Raw genomic sequence first — 13,838 nt, 5'->3', positions numbered from 1 at the left:
TAAACTTTAAAGAACTAAGTTGAAAATATAAGATATACTATGAAATCTTTAAGAAAATATAAAGGGAAAAGGGTCTGAAATATACTTCGATTTTGACCGAAATTGCTGTTACGATACCAAATTTTATGGAGGACCTTTTACCCCCTGAACTATTTAATAGTGTATTTTTTACCCCCCCGAACTATTTAATAGTGTATTTTAAAGGTATATATGTGCCCTCGTGGACACATTACTATTTATAATTATGTAATATTTTTTATGTCCACGTGGGCACATATATACCTTTAAAATACACTATTAAATAGTGCAGGGGTAAAAGGTCCTTTCCAAAGTTTGGTATCGTAACAACAATTTCAATCAAAGTTCGGATAAATTTCAGACTCTTTTCTCAAATATAAACATCAAGTGTCTGTAGTTTATTGGTGTTTAGTTATGTTTTTTTTTTTTAGATTTTCATTTGGTGTTCAATATTTCTTTTGAGGTTAAAGGAAATTTGAATTTTCACATATGACATGTTTTGTTTCTGGGGCAACACTTCAATAATATTTTTTTTCATTTTTAGATTTTAATTTGGTGTTCAGTATTCGTTAACAACGTTGTTTTACCACTGCCCGACGGGCCTACCATGGCCAGCATTTTGCCGGGCCACCATTATTTCAATATATATGATGAAAAAATAATTGTTAAAATTGGTCAAAATTCGTACAATTTAACTTTTATTAAAGTATGACAAATAAAAGTGTACGGAGGACTATTATATTGACATCTAGTTATTTTTTTCTTTTTTGTTTTTGGAGGTCAAGATTGTTTTATCTTTTAAATCTTTTGATACAAATGATTCAAATCATCAAAAAAAGCTTTGCTGTCATTCATTTTTCTTTTCCATTTTATGGTTTGGTTAAAATAATTTACCTTGATTTTTCAATAGCAAATGAATTTCAATCTAATACGTTTATCTAGACAGATAACAAGAAATAAGTATTATCTTCATTTAATTTTATAGCTACGTTGTGAAAAATCAAACCTGCGTGAACTTTGACCATTATATTAATATGGTGAGAAATAATTGTAAAATATTGATCATCTTCATTTAATTTTATAGTTATGTTGTCAAAAGTCAAATCTGCATGAACTTTGACCATTATGTTAATTTTGTAAAGCAGTAAAACCAGCCTGCCTCATTCTTGAAAAGCAAAAGAACGCTTCTCCTGCGACTCCAAAATTAGAGAAACCGGATATAATTGCATTCCAGGAGATCTCATCCCATTTCACGATGTCAGAACACAACTTATGGAAATCCTCTACGCTACAACTACACCCTGAGTAAGCAGACAACAACGATATCAGAAATAACATAATCACATTTTCAGGGTAGTGGGTGTCCAAATAACCAGAAATCAAAGCATTCCATGACACCACATTTCTTTTAGGCATTTCATCAAACAGTTGCTCTGCTTCTTTAACATAACCACACTTTCCATACATATCAAGAAGAGCAGTGTTGATAAATACATTTGACTCAAACCCCATTTAAAAACAAAATGAAAAGCAGCAAAAAAAAAAGGAAAAACTACCTGTATAGACATACTATACTATCATATATACATATTTTATCTCTACTTTAAAAATATTATATAGAGTACCACTTTTTAATAAATATACCATATATTTTAGAAAATTAAATCAGATACACAATTCCTTAAAAAATGGTAGTAAATCATTATCTTAAAATTACATCTCCTTAATTAGTGGGACATTAATAATTCAAATTAATTTTATGTCTCTTAAATTCAGCCCCAATCCCAAAACGTTTGTATCCTATTCACACTATCCCACCCTCGCCCCTTCTTCCCCACTCCTACACGTATCCCTTCCTTCCTTAGCAGTTCAATACACCTTTTGCATTGTTTGAGTTTGTTATTTCTCCATTTAAATTTTTTTAGCTAATAGATTTTAGAAATTTTACATTGTTTGAGTTTAATTTGTTATTTCTCCATTCCATTTTAATGGCTCATAATTCAAAAATTGGTATGAATCTTGTTAAGGGATGGTTAATGAAAAATAAATTTCCGATAAAGAAATTTTTATTTGTTTCTTTTCATAACCATTTTGTAATGGTTGCAGGATTCGACTCTTAAGTTCAACAAGACGTAATGGAAGCTAACCAGATACATGTACGGGTACATTTTTTTCTACTTCAACTTTTTAATATATTGTTATGCTTATCAAAAATTCATAGTTTAGGACATGTAAACTTTTTTATTTTTCCGTGTATATTGTGATTTTTAAAACATTTTCTGATTTGGGGATTTACATATCATGATGAATATTTGTCAGATACAGTGGAGATTTGTTAAAAAATTTACAAATTAGATTTTATATTTTTAAATTTGTTGTTTCTCAAACACTTTAATGGTTGAACATTTCTAAAATCGGATGATTCTCGTTAAATGTACTACACATTAACAATATTATACTAAATCAAACAACATTTATTTGTTCATTTCACTCATGAATTTCTCATTGCAGGGACTGACTCTTCATACGCCAACATTCAAGTCGAGAATAGATCTAAGTATAGGAACGACCCAATCAAAATGAAATAATTACGTCAAGCTTTAATTAACAAAAAAAATACATCATTAGATGCACATCAAGTGCAACAATGTTGGATACACATCAGGTGTACATGTATCTAGTTAAGAGTTCATGTATCTGAGTTAAGATTATATGTATCTATGAGAAAAAAATTCAAATCCTTAAAGAATAGGAGAATTTTGATTTTTTTAACTTTTTTTTGGATTAATGATAAGATAAATACTCCACCGTCGTGATTTGTTCCTAAATTCGTGTGTTTCAATTACATTTCATATTTACACACACATAATTATATGTGTGTTTACTATGTATCTGAGATACATGATTTTGAATATAATGTATGATATTGATACTTGATACATCGAATTAATAATAGATACATATAAAAGATACATGAAATTAATATTATATCATATAAATAGATACATGAAATTCATACTAGACACATATAACAAATACACAAAATTAATATTAGATACTTCTATGATACATATGAATGTACTTGTTTGATACTCATGTATCTAAGTGTTTTGTTTGTTGGATACATCATATATTGATAATAGATAAATCAAATTAACGAATTTTATTATTTTAAGAGTAATAAAATGAAATTAATCAAATTGCATGACCAAGATATACATGTTTTTTTGTCTTTTATTAATAATATTAACGAATTTATTATTTCAAATAATAATAAAATGAAATTAATTAAACATAGATACACTCCTTGATTTCCGCCTTATATTAAGGAAATCAGTTACAACCAATTAATTTAAACAAATAAAATACGTATCTCGATTTTAAAATTCGATAGATACATGTATCTCACGAATTCAAACTCATGTATCCTAAGTATGAAATATGGTAGAGGAAGTAATATTTAAAACTATCGGGAATCTGAGTAATTAGGACCTAAACTAGTGGGATTTATGTAGTTTGCCCAAAAAAGAATACTGAGAGAAAGATTAATCCATTTCAAAGTCTATTTTTTTAATTAATAAAACGGAATAAAAGACGAAAAACAAAAAATAAAGACGAGGACATCCCCGGCCAGGCCATCGGAGAGTCTCCAGACAAGTGGTAACAAAAATGAGAAGAGATTTCTCATCAGCAACATCAATGCACAAAGGAAATAAAGAAAAATAAATACGACGACATCCCCCAGCCAGAAAAAGAAACCATCAACGCTCCAATCAGCTGCAACATCCCCATTCATATACATCGACTGATACCCGTAAAGATTTTTAGAACAAGGTTCATGGGCTTAACCTCCTCGGCGGCAGCGACGAGGAACAACCTTAGTTGATATATCACAATTTTAGGGTCTCCTCCGTAACTCGACCGGAGGAGACCATCAAAGTCTTCAGTAAGAGCGACATTTTCGTCCATTGTTTCTTCACGGATAAGTCGACATCGACGGCCAGCCTTGCAATTAGCGTAACCGTAGGTGTAGACCAACTTACAAACAGGGCAAGTTGGAGGAGGAAGAGGAGCTTGGGGAGGAGGATGAGGGTTATCAAAAACACTAGAGCCGGGGGAGGAGGAGGAGGAGCTACAGGGACGGAGGAAGGGTTGTTGTCACCGAGGATATCCCTATAAATCCCATTCTCTCATTTACTTTCCCCAAAAACAAATTTAAAATGTCTACCCCTCCTCCTCCCCCAGCTCTAGTGTTTCTGATGACCCTCCTCCTCCTCCTCATTTCTTTCCAGTCGTCATGTCATGGCCCAATCGGGCCACTGTTATGTTGGGACTCCAACCATTGTTTACTTAAGTTATCAATCATCATAGCACAACCCAATCTGGTCACCATTGTTTTCCTTTGTTTTTCTGCTTAGCCGGACTGTTTGAAATTTATTTATATTTCTATTGATGAGAAATATCAAAGGAGTAATCTTGTCATTTTTATTAAAAAGATTTGAGATGGACTGTCACAACCCAATCCGACTAGTGTTACAGTGAAATTCTGGTCACCGTTACTAAAGTTATTAGGCATCATGTCACAGCCCAATCAGACTACTATTACGATGGAACTTCGGCCACCATTACTAAAGTAATCAGGCATCATGCGTTGATGATAGGTGGTCTTATTGGTATGATGATGATGTTTCTGCTTATGTTATTATTACTAGCTAAGCACTAAGGTCTAGTTAAAAAGTTAAACAAAATATTAGTATACTGCCTTTGTTTTGATAATTATCTTCTTTTTTGTGTGTTTGCTAATTATAGTTAGTTAAAATATTAGTAAAACTTCTCTTCTTCTTTCCTTTGTAATTAATTTGATTATTTAGTCAAAATTGCTAATTCACAATGTGCCAATAAAATTTTTTGTTGTACTACTACTGGCCATGCACAAAAACGTAGACCATGGGGCCCATTTTTTAAAAGAAAAAACAATATTCATTTCTTTAGGTTAATTTGTATTAATGCACCCTTCCCTCCAAAATTTATTGTTGTATTGAGTCAATTTCAATAATCTTCAAAAAGTTAAAATGAATTAAATGAATTTCATATTTTATAATTAAAATCTAGATATTCAAATAAATAAAAATTATTGAAAAAAATGACGACTTTTCTATGTCAATTTGAGGAAAAATAAATCTTAAAATTTATTTATCAATAGCTTGATTCTCAAGAAATGAAAACTGACAACTAATTTTTGATGATTTTTTTTTAAAAAAAAAAATACTACAAATTTCCAAAAAAAAAAAAAAAACTAGATAGATATAAGTAATATTTTTTATTCATTCACCTAATAGTAATTTTATATCTATTGGAAAAAAATTTAATTTGAAAAATTCAAAATGCTCAACTCACGTCCAATATTCTATGTTTGGCTTCCCACCCTCATTGTAAAAAGTGGATGCATGCATAAGACTAATGAAAAGATTAATAGTAGAAAGTAGAAACAACACTACATCTGATTAAGGCGACCATAATGGTAATTTGTAAACCGAGAAACTTGATTAAAATCCATACATCTTTGCTCTCAAGAAAAAAAATATGACAAATATTTTAAGACGGATGAATGTAATATCTACAATCTACCCCATGTATAGATAAGTCTTGCGAAACCGATCAATTTGTTCCTAGAAATTGAATGCCAATAAAATCAGTTGCCATGCCGGCCAAGCCAGAAACTGAGAAAAAGAAAACATCAACGGTCCGATCACCAACGGCGAGAAACAACCTTAGTTGGTATTTCACCATTTTGGGGTCTCCTCCGTAACTCGACTGGAGAAGACCATCAAAGTTTGAAGTAAGAGCGACATTTTCATCCATTGTTTTCTCACGAAAAATTGGCATTGACGGTCGGCCTTACAATTAGCGTAACCGTAGGTGTAGACCAACTTGCAAACAGTGGAAGAGAAAGATGAGCTTGGGGAGGAAGAGGAGCTAAAGGGTCATCAAGATGACTGGAGTGTTCTGGTTGACGACGGACGGAGGAGGAGGAGGAAAAGGAGCTGAAGCGATGGAGAAAGGGTTGTTGTTACCGGGGTTGACGACGAATCCGGAGATGACCCGAGTAGTAGACATTTCTAATTTGTTTTTGGGGGAAAGTGTAAATGAGAGTGGGGTTTTTAGGGATATTCGGTTTTTATAAGCAGGTGGGTAGCACATTTATTTTTCCTTCATTGAAAAGGCACGTGTCCATGGATGAAGAGAAGACGGGACCTCTTATTCCTAATAGTTTATTTTTTCATCATATATACTTTAATTTAAAATTACTTTTCTAGTTATTTTAGATGCGAAATCATCAGGTATTGTTTTATAATCAATTTGTTTTAATAATTCCTTTACAAATTATAATTCGATATCTCTTAAGACATTGCTGATTTTAAAGAAGATTTAATCAATTTTAATTTCAAAAAAACGTCTTTCGGCTGAGGCAACTATTACAAGAACTGTTAACATTATTCTATAAGCAATATGTGTATTTGGAAAGAATCAAGTCTTTTTATTTTATTTAGTATTTCCATTTCGTTGGAGGGAGAGGTCTACAAATATGAGAAATGCTCTAAAATACACCCAACCATATTAATATTAATTATTAGGTCATCATTTATTACTTCTTTGTTAAATCTTTATAAAATCTTTTAATACTTCCTCATTTCATCCCAAAATATTGTCCTAAAACCCTTAAACTCTTTCCTCATATTCCTACAAAAATTATCCTAAACAATTCTTCATTTCTTCCTAGTCATCATGTCATAGCCCAATCGGGCCACTATTATGTTGGGACTCCAACCATTATTAGTAGTTATAATGTCACAGTCCAATCCAACCATCGTTACGATGGAACTTCGACCACCATTACTTAAGTTATCAGTCATCATATCACAGTCCAATCCGATCACTGTTGATGATGGGTACTCTTATTGGTTTGATGATGACAGTGATGTATTTGTTTTTGTTTATGTTATTGTTACTAGTTAGGATCTTAGGGCTACTTAAAAATTTAAACAAATAGTAGTATTCTACCTTTATTTTGATAATTATATTCTTTTTTGTGTGTTTGCTAATTATAATTAGTTAAAATATTAGTAAAACTTCTCTTTTTTTTCCTTTTTAATTAATTTGATTATTTAGATAAAATTGCTAATTCACAATGAGCTAGTAAATTTTTTTGTTATAATACTATTTACCATGAGCACACAGACCATAGAGCCCATTTAAAAAAAAAAAAGTTGGTGTACTCCGTACACATTGATTGTCAGGGCGGCATCGACTGTCGATTTATTCAGGAAAGAGGAACCGATGACAATATTTCCTATACTACAAATTTTTGAAATCTTCTCTACTTGAGGTATGAAGGAGATCTGACAAAGCTCAACTATCAACTACGGTTATTCCTCTCTGCTGTCGCCGCCCAGGATGAGGACGTGGACCGAAGAGGCGGTGGTGTTTTTAATTTGTTTATATTTCTTTTTGTTAAGCTAAGCTAGCTACGTACTAACTAATTAAAAAATACGGAGGACTAGTATCTGGGATGTCTTTATTTATCTTTCTTTTTGGTGTAAAATTTTCTTGCTTTTCTTTGTTTTTCCACTTAACCAACTCCTTTTTATTCCTTGTGTTACGTTGTGCATTACTATAATTAATCTACCTTTTAATTAAAAATATTCAACTCATTTATTTTAAAAACCTGTCACGCTAATAATTTTTTTAATACAAGGCATACATTTGATATAACATTTGATGCATACCTTGCATGAAGTATGTATATATAATAACTTATTTCCAATTAACATTTCTAATTGCGATTTTAATTAATTAATTAAGGAGATTAACATTTATCATTGCAAGTTAATCTATATATCTTTCTTATACCTAAATAATTTGTGGTAAAAAAGAATGTCCTCTTTTGCCAAACTATTAGAAAAGAGCCAAAAAGCACAACATATTATTAATTATTATTCACTTCATTTTTTATTCTCTTCACTCATTTAAAGTAAGAAAAAGACAAATATTGTTTTTATAGGTGGGTCCCATCGTCCGCATAGCAGATAAACTTTATTGTTTTTATTGGTGGGCCCAAATATTTGCATATCTTTTGCAATTACTAATTTGCATTTTTTAGTTACTAGAAATTTCAAAGGTGGTTTGACCCTTTATTTGGAAGGGCTTAAAAGTGCCCAACCCAACCCAATTCAGAAGGGTCGAGGGCTGGGACGGGCAAGCCTTTTTTTTCCGAACGTATAATTCTATAACATCAAGAAAATAAGAAGATTTTCAAATCAAATATTGCAGACAATGGTATTGTTTCAATAACAGTAGCAAAAAGTCTAGCGTAATTAACATGTATCTCGCATACCAGATATGTGAGCGAGATAAGAGAGTGACAAGTAAGATGGAAGGGAGGTGAGGACACGAAATGTGTCTATATGTCCCAGATACATGTGAATCTATTTGGATAAAGTGTATGTAGAACAAATTAACCTAATTTTGATTCCATATATTCTGAGATACATAAATCTAAACGTACCAAAATCTGGTAAGATCCATAATATTACAACATAACATTTATTTAAGTAATTAAATTATATACTAGTGAGATTATTGTAAGTTACCCTTAAATAAAAAACTTTGGCTCATGGGCCGACCCCGGCCCAAAACCGATCAAGACTCAAGGGCCAAGGGCTTATATGGTTGGGCTTATAAGCTTTAGTTTTAAATGGGCTTGAAAAATCATATTCCAACTCTACCACAATAACAGGTTGGGTTGGGCGGGCCCCATGGGCTAAGCAAATTTTGATGACTTTATATATAGCTACAATATTATTATTTTTAAAAACAAAAAGCCGAACTCATAAACAGATCCCTAAACTTGTTGGGTTTTTCCCATCAGGTACCTCGACTATGCCATTTTCCTATTGAATCATTGAACCTTCCATAATTTGTTCCTTTTAAACACCGTTGGTTGATGTGGAACCAAACATGATCTCACGTCGTTTGAGCGCGTGAAGACGCTTTAAAGTCGTTGATGTGGATGCTGAACCACCCACCAACGATTTTCTTCCCCACTTTAACCCTAATTTCTCCCGTTCTTCTCTTATTTCTCCTCTTTTGTTTCTCTTCATCATTATTTCTCCTCTTTAGCTCATTAGAATATATCTCTTCTTCATTGATTTCTTCTTAATCATTAAGTTCCAATGTCGAAGTTATCTACTTCATTGATTTCTTCTTCTTCAACTGTAAATGTGCTATGTCATTGTAGGGTCGTTGTGGAAATGAACACCTCATGGACGCAATCCAACCCTGGACGTAGGTTCCTTTGTTGCAAAACTTCAAAGGTAATTCATTTTTATTATCTAATATAGTAAAGAATCACCTTATTTGTAATTCAATTTTTTCTTTAATTTTGTAGGCACGAGATGGATGTGGATATTTCCAATAGTATGATGATGAAATGCCGGCTCAAGCTAGGAGGGTGATATGGCGTTTGTTGAAAAGAGTCAAAACATATAAATTAGAGAGGAATCGATCAAGAAAAGTATGGATGATATGCATTGTCGTAGGGGTGATATTGGCTACTTGGATTTATGTAACAAAATGATCTTAGTTGGTTCATTTGTCTTCTACTAGATTTCTTCATAAAAGTATGTATGGTAGATTGTAGTGTTCTCTATGAGGGCAATTTTGATCGGCTTTTCTATTGTAAATGCCTTCAATTGTGTTCTTATTGTAATGATTTTGATTGAACGAATGAAGACAAGTTGTATGTTAGTCTCATTTGTTTTCTAATGTTTTCAAATGACTTGAAGTAAAACACAATTATTCTGATCATTCATACCATTAATTTGCTCTAGTGAGCTCCAATCAAACATACCAATCCATGACAACTAATTAAAAGCAGTACCACAAATAAGTTAATGTACTTAAAAGACACCAAAAGACATTTCATAGCAGTCAATACAAGTTTTTGCTGCTGATTACACATCCAAAAAGTGACTTTTCTGCTGAAATTAGGCATTTTTTGGTGCACTAGATGTTCCACGTTTGTTTTTTCTTGATTGACTGATATGTTGCAATTGTGAAGCTGTGACAGCATCTCCACCATTCCACTTGAGTCCTCGAGGCTTATAACCAATATTAATATTTGTTGGAGTTGCATCCTTATAAACTCCCGGAGTAATAACTCTTTCTCCTGAAGTACCAGGCTGCATAGAAATGTGTTAAAATGAGACTTTATATAGTAAAGTAAGAAATGAACAAAATTATGTATACACATACATTAAAGGTTTGACTGCCACTTGCATTTGTATAGATGCCAAATCCTACAGTCTTGGTCCTCTTTTGTCTTCATGTTGATATTGAATCTCACATAGCCCTTGGTTGATCAGGTTGCTGACTTAATACACCTTCAGTGCCTCTACCAATGCCTCTGTCAGTGCCTCTCCCAGTGCCTCTGCTTTTTGCATGTTATTCTCTCTTCTAACAGCTGAAGAATCAAAACACATAAAACTACCTTGCTGACTGAATACTGGTGGCTGACTTGAGCTTGATAGTCTGCTAAAAAAGTGGTGGATGGCTTGAGCTTGATGGTTGGCTAAACACTGGTGGCTAGCTTGAGCTTGGTTGTCTACTTTGGTAGCCTCCAGGTTGTTCCATCCCAGCCTATTAATACAGTAATAATAATTGATTACTTTAAATAATTGAAGCTAATTGTAGATGAATTAAAAGAGAATAATAACTTACCATGGTTGAACAAGCTTTTTTGTTGTGGCCTATTTGATGACACAATGAGCAACTCATTTTTACTCCTCTTTTGGACAACTTTCCATACTTTTTCCTAGGCTCATTCTTTGCCTTTCTTTTGCACTTTGGTGGCCTACCAGGCATGACTTTTGGTTCAGAAGGTTCAATCACTACACCACTAGTGTGAGGCCACATTTTCATGTTTGGTATTGGCTGTAGAAAGTGATTATAAGCCTTCAAGAAAGTCTTTTTCCTATACCAATGCACTACTTCAAGTTCAGGTTCTATGTCTTTGTGCTGATATGCAAGCACAACATGTTGACATGGTATGCCCCTCAATTGTCATGTTCTACATGTACATGTCTTCTTCCTTATATCAACAATATGCCTGTACTGACCATCTAAAATTTCAAACCCAATATCACCATTGAATCTAACTTCAAAAAGTCTAATAAGATCTTTTTTCTCTTCAAGTACTAGTCTAGCCATAAAAGAGATATTTGAGATCCAAGTTTCAACAAATTGTCTCATTGCAATATTTCTGTCCATTATCTTGTGTCTAATCTCCTCTAACATAGTTATAATAACCTTATGTCTAGCAGTTAGTATCCAAGAATTAAAAGTTTCACACATATTGTTTTCAACAATGTCACACTTAGAATGCTCCTTAAAATATGTTTTGCACCAAGTAGTTTATTCATAATGCAACAAGTCCTCACAAATTTTATTACCTAATTTGTTGAGTTTATCCATCTCATCTTCAAATTTCACTTCAAAACTTGACTTAGCACATCTCCAGAACTGGTTCCTTCTTTCTTTACCACTCCATATTTGATGCCAGTTGGACCAGATATGTCTAGCACACCTTCTCTGCTCACTAACTGGTAGCAACTCACATAAAGTTGGTACAAAACCCTATGTAAATAGTTATAGCAGAAAAATTTAAAAGTATTAACAACACAAGAAATTAAAAAATAAGAGATCAAGCTACAATATAAAAACTATCTAACCTTCTGCATATCTTACATAATAGTCAGTCCATGTCCTGTGCCTAAGTTCAGATCTTCTATCAAGTAATTGAGGAAAAAACTCCAACTGTGTTTTGTCCCTGTGTCAACAACAGCCCATGCAATTGGAAACATCTGTTGATTTCCATTTCTACCAACAACAACCAACAATTCACCCTTGTAAANATATAAAAACTATCTAACCTTCTGCATATCTTACATAATAGTCAGTCCATGTCCTGTGCCTAAGTTCAGATCTTCTATCAAGTAATTGAGGAAAAAACTCCAACTGTGTTTTGTCCCTGTGTCAACAACAGCCCATGCAATTGGAAACATCTGTTGATTTCCATTTCTACCAACAACAACCAACAATTCACCCTTGTAAAAACCTTTAGAAAGCATCCATCAAAACCAATAATTTTTCTGCATCCTTCCAACCAGCCTCTCTTCAATGTATCAAAGCAAACATAGAAGTAAACAAACAAAGTTTTTCCTGGCTGAGACTCTCTATCTGTCATCACCCAACATGAAGTACCAGGATTAGTATGTTTAATCATGCCTGCATAATCACACAATCTTGAAAATTCTATCTTTCAATCACCTAAGAAGTCCTTGATAACCCTATGTTTTGCCCTTTGACAAACAGTTTTTCCAACATATAACCCAAATTTTTTCTCACCAATTACTGAATTTACCACAATCTTATATATGGTTGACAGGTAATTTCATTATTGAACTTTTCTGCAACAAACTTAGATGTACACAACTTGTTCTTGGTTGATTGAGGACATATATGCACGGGATAATAATTTTTTACAATAAAATCACCAGAATCCTTATTTATACTAGCAAACAACAACCATTTACATTTCATGTCCTCACACTTAACTCTAACCCTTTTTTTGTCATTAGGCTTCAACTTTAGCCTAATTTTATATTAACAAGAATAGTCCGCAACAACTTTTCAGCACTTCAAATACCATACCAAGCTCAAAAATAGCTAGAACACGATCAGGATCAAATCTTACCTTTTTACTTTTTCTTCTTGCTGGTAAATCAACACCCCTCACAAAATCTGGATCCAATTTATCCCTACTGTCATCACTATCCAATTTTGAGCTATCTATATATTGCTCATCACCGCCTAGTCTTCCAGTGTATCTAGCAGCCTTATTCCTTCCTATGTCTTCAAATTCTTTATCAATACTAGTTGTTCCAAGCTTTATTTCCTCAGTTTGAATAGGTTTTTTCTTTTTCACTTTGTTTCTCCTTTCATTTCTAAGAGCCCCAATTCTTCATCAACCTCAGAGTCATCTTCATCAGGAATAACATCCTCTTGAGAGTCAACACTGCTTTCTTGATTTGATCCGGCTCATCCCTCTTCTAGATCTGATATATCCCCTGGCTCAACTTCTACATTAACATTTTCAGATTCAGCCTCATGATTCAACCCTTCACTTGTAGTCACATTTATATCTTGTAAGTCTTCTTCACCAACCACATTGCTATTTTTTTCAACTACAGGCCCACAAAGCAAACCAGTTATGGCGATCACTTCTACATCATCCACCACATGCTTCACATAAAGGTCTAAAAAGTCACCATCCTTTAGGTCTTTGATAAGATTTAGTAAAGTGAAATCAGTTTCCACCTCAATAAAGTCATTTTTTGTAGGGTCTTTAACAGAACCTACCAACAATAATCTACCCCAATTGTTTAGTGTAAAAAAGTAATTCGATTATTGAGAAGTGGACCTTGTTGATATTAACATATTCCACCTCGTTTTCCCCTTTAAAAGTAATTCCATTTTTGTCCTGAATAAATTTATCACCATGATGAAAATGAGTTATAATAATGGTGTCCATAAGATGCCCTAAAACAAGGCGAAAGCCCCAAAAATTTCTGACATGTTATGAACAATAAGAAACAAAAAAACCCTAACTTTTTTCAGATATTAACAACACACCATCACATTAATACTAAAATGCAGTATATATCACATTACAACAATAAAAATAACATAGAAATTAGGGA

At 32.9% G+C, this 13,838-nt stretch overlaps 1 pseudogene; it reads right to left on the bottom strand.

Moving 5' to 3' along the window:
• Positions 1–10,064: 10,064 nt before the first annotated feature.
• LOC125852037 (uncharacterized) lies at positions 10,065–10,710 on the bottom strand (annotated as a pseudogene).
• Positions 10,711–13,838: the final 3,128 nt, after the last annotated feature.

The sequence above is a fragment of the Solanum stenotomum genome, unplaced genomic scaffold, assembly GCF_019186545.1.
Source record: "Solanum stenotomum isolate F172 unplaced genomic scaffold, ASM1918654v1 scaffold31791, whole genome shotgun sequence".
In the NCBI taxonomy this organism is placed as follows: domain Eukaryota; kingdom Viridiplantae; phylum Streptophyta; class Magnoliopsida; order Solanales; family Solanaceae; genus Solanum; species Solanum stenotomum.
Note: the sequence above shows the minus strand (reverse complement) of the source record. Positions and strands in the feature narration are given on the sequence as shown.